At 42.5% G+C, this 4083-nt stretch overlaps 1 pseudogene; it reads right to left on the reverse strand.

Annotated features, from left to right (window-relative positions):
* Positions 1 to 287: 287 nt before the first annotated feature.
* On the reverse strand, positions 288 to 2812 carry LOC116636470 (annotated as a pseudogene).
* Between the last annotated feature and the right edge of the window lie 1271 nt (positions 2813 to 4083).

The following is a 4083-nucleotide window of genomic DNA, read 5'->3' on the forward strand; positions in this document are numbered from 1 at the left end:
AATGCAGAAACAGACCATGATATTTCTATAATTGTTCTTTAAAATTATTCAAACTTAGGAACATCTAGATGCTAAACTGACTTGAAAATGAAGACCAGTTTATAAAACTGGGCTATTTTCATGTTTTTTGTTTTTTGTGTTTTTTTTTTTAACAATAGAATAGATAGTTCTCTTGGTGACTGCAGACATGCCGGGCTGTTTGGTGGTATTCAGAACCACTGCAGTCATGGTGGTTTTCCCGATTGGTGTGTGGTCTTCAGTAATTATAAGGAGTTACTTGTCGGAAGCTACTGTCCAACCAGCAACGTTGCCTTTATGCCTCTGTCGCTTTCAGGATCATTGGTACCTGTGCATATTTTTCCCAAATCACCTTGCCTCCTTGTGTCACAAGACCCAACTCACTCACGTTCATCTCCATGACAGTACCTTTGGTAATAAACACCCAAAGTTGTATATAGTGGGGATGAGGAATTCGTTTTTACACCAAGTATTGGCAGGCAAAAGGCGGCTTTCAATTCAGAATGTGTTACATGGGCCTCTTGGCAACGTAAGCCCATTGGCCTAACGAATCTCTCCTATTTAGGGGGTGTTCGAGGAAAGCCATCTCCAGCAAAGCAGACTTTAGTAACCATCCTCTTCCATGCTTTGTTCTTTCTCTTTCCTGCTTGAATAACTTTTGATACTTCTGTTTCTCCCTGGGCACGAACTTTGGGCAAAGGGACTTCCCATTTGCCTGCTTTCTCTTGGCGTTTTTGTTTCATCCTATTGGAGAGGACTTTAGCTGGGGACTGTCCCTCCCTGTCCAGTGGGCGTGCAGCACCACTCCTCGTAGAGTCTCACCATCATTCTTTTGTTGGAGGCTTCTCCTTTCATGCATCTTGATAGTCTTTTTCATTTGTATTTTCTCAGCCTGGTGCTGTTCATGGTAGAGCTCGGCTTTCAGACCAATCATCTTTTTTGCCTTCTTTGAGCACTCAAACCTCCAGACCTTCCTTCTTCGTCTTTTTCTCCTGGTAATCCAAACGATGGCCACAGTGCTTCCGGTGTGACTCAATATATTGGTTTTGTGGCCTGGTGATGGGGCAGAGCTGCTGCTGCTGGTGTGAAGAAGCTCTCAATTTTCTAGTCTCACAGACCCAGGAGCTGACTCCATGCAACCCCGAGACGGGAAAGAGACTCCCTGTGCTGCTTTAAAAATTGAACTGATGTGCGGGCTTCACCCCACACTGGTTCAGATTCAGTTGAGCCTCATTATTTTAAACTACGCTTATTTCTTAGTAGTAAAGAAACTTGACTTCACAAATTGGGGCCTGAAGGAGCAGATCACAGCTGGCTGAAACCTACTGAGGAACTATTTGGAGCGTTCGGGGGGATATCATGGGGAGTCTGTCCAAGGACTTAGAGCACTGGAAAGGAGGGGAGGTAGGCTTCCTAAGGGGGAAATGAGGCTTCACCTGAGGGAAAAACGAGGGAAGGGCAGGCACTCAGGAGAGCCAGCTCCTAGGCCTGAGGGTAGACCTCCCTTCCCCTCTGTCAGGAAAAGCCAGGAGCTGCTCTGTGAGGGCGGTTTTGATATATGACTCCAGATGTGAGTGGAAGGCACAGTGTGTGTTTTGAGGTTTTTCCTATGGAGAATTTCTCAGCCCTCAGACCGGATTGTCAAAGAATTGAGACGAAGTATGAAGCACGTAAGAGATGTGTTTGACACAATAGGGTCAGAAAAGTTCAAGGCACCCTCTCTCCTGGCATGTTTGGTAGGAACCCTAAAATACAAGAAAGGGACTAGAAACCTTCTGACAGTAAAATTTTAAGGCTTCATTTTTTCAGTAAAATATGACTTGCTGTCAGGTGTGTGACTTGGTAGCTTTAGGGCAAATATATAATAAATCTCGCCTCCTTGCTGAAATCTGAAGAGTTTTCTGCATATAAATAAAAACCATGAGTGCGATAAAATTGCTTTTGTGTCCTCACATGAAAGGTGTTAGGAATTTTCAGACTGTTACCATAATTAAAGTACTTGGGATGAAAAAACTCTTACTTGAGTATCTCTCCTCCTGTCCTGTCTTAAAAGGCATTTCTGGAGAAAAACACACTCACCCACTTCAGTATTGTTTTGACCCTACTTTGTAGTTTGAAGAAACATTACAGCTTTCAGTGACAGCAGGAAAGTTGCCTTGTAGTTGAAAACACTACAAACCACAAAGGGCATTGGAATTTGCAAAAATGAATGAGATTTCTCTTCACAGCCTCAGTCGAAAGGGATGACTTCTAAAGAACTCATTTTTGTCACTAAAGGAATTGCCTGGAGACCTTCTTTCTTTCTTTTCCTGGGTCTGCTTCTTGAACTCCTGTCTATAGGGTCACCGGGCCTGACTTGCTCTTTCTACAGGTTTTTTTAAAATTGCTTTTTGTATTTGCTTTATATACTAATCATGGTTTTTATTCCACAAGCATAGACTAACAATGGGGGAGGGATCATTCCTCAAGCGAATACCCCTATCTACTTACACTTCTGAGTATCACGATGGCTACCTCATGGGTCATCCTGGCTCTATCCCACCTGCTTCAATCATCCCATGCTCTCTCAAGATTTCATAGTCAGAACTTTGACTCTGCGTATGCCCCAGCTCTACTCAAAATATTTAAGGGATTCCCTTTTGCTTACAGAATAAAGCTCAAAGCCCTTAGCCTGGCCTTCAGGACCCTCTATAATCTAGTTTGTTATCTCTGGCACTCACCTCACGTGAAAACTTGGATCCAACTTTTCTGCTTTGCCTCCTCCTGTGCCCATTTCTGGCACCTTGGCTTTCATCCTGCCAGAAATGTCTTCCTCCCTCAGGTATGATTCCTGCAAGGTCCAGCTCACTTCCACCTCTGCTGGGAAGCTTCCCCCAGTTAGCCTGTTCAGATCCCTTGAACTTTAGTGGGAATTATTTGAGACTTAGCATACCCTGACTTATATTTTTATTTCTTTTTTTATTTAAATTCAGTTAGCCACATATAGTGCATCATTTGTTTTAGATGTAGGGTTCAGTTATTCATCAGTTGCATGTAACACCCAGTGCTCATCACACCACATGCCCTCCTTAATGCCCATCACCCAGTTACCCCATCACCCCCATCTACCTCCTTTCCAGCAACCCTCAGTTTGTTTCCTATAGTTAGAAGTCTCTCATGGTTTGTCTCCTCTGATTTCTTCCCACTCAGTTTTCCCTCCCTTCCCCTATGATCCTCTTTGCTGTTTCTTACATTCCATATATGAGTGAAACCATATGATAATTGTCTTTCTCCAATTGACTTATTTCGCTCAGCATGATACCCTACAGTTCCATCCACATCGATGTAAATGGTAAGATTTCATCCTTTTGATGGCTGAGTAATATTCCTCTCTCTCTCTCTCTCTCTCTATATATATATACATATATGTGTGTACGTATATCTCACATCTTCTTTATCCATTTATCTGTCAATGGACATCTAAGCTCTTTCCATAGTTTGACTATTGTGGATATTGCTGCTACAAACATTGGGGTGCAAGTGCCCTTTCGGATCACTACATTTGAATCTTTGGGGTAAATACCTAGTAGTGCAATTGCTGGGTCATAGGGAAGCTCTATTTTTAACCTCTTGAGGAACCTCCATACTGTTTTCCAGATTGGTTGCACCACCTTGCATTTCCACCAACAGTGTAAGAGGGTTCCCCTTTCTCCACATCCTTGCCAACATTTGTTGTTTCCTGTCTTAATTTTAGCCATTCTGACTGGTGTGAGGTGGTATCTCATTGTGGTTTTGATTTGTATTTCCCTGATGCCAAGTGATGTTGAGCATTTTTTCATGGGTCTGTTGGCCATTTGTTTGTCTTCTTTGGAGAAGTGTCTGTCATGTCTTTTGCCCATTTCTTGAATGGATTAATTGTCTTGGGGTGTTGAGTTTGATAAGTTCTTTATAGATCTTGGATACTAGCCCTTTATCTGATATGTCATTTGCAAATATCTTCTCCCATTCTGTCGGTTGTCTTTTGGTTTTGTTGACTGTTTCTTTTGCTGTGCAAAAGCTTTTTATCTTGATGAAGTCCCAATAGTT

Source organism: Phoca vitulina, unplaced genomic scaffold (genome assembly GCF_004348235.1).
Source record: "Phoca vitulina isolate PV1807 unplaced genomic scaffold, GSC_HSeal_1.0 scaffold12, whole genome shotgun sequence".
In the NCBI taxonomy this organism is placed as follows: domain Eukaryota; kingdom Metazoa; phylum Chordata; class Mammalia; order Carnivora; family Phocidae; genus Phoca; species Phoca vitulina.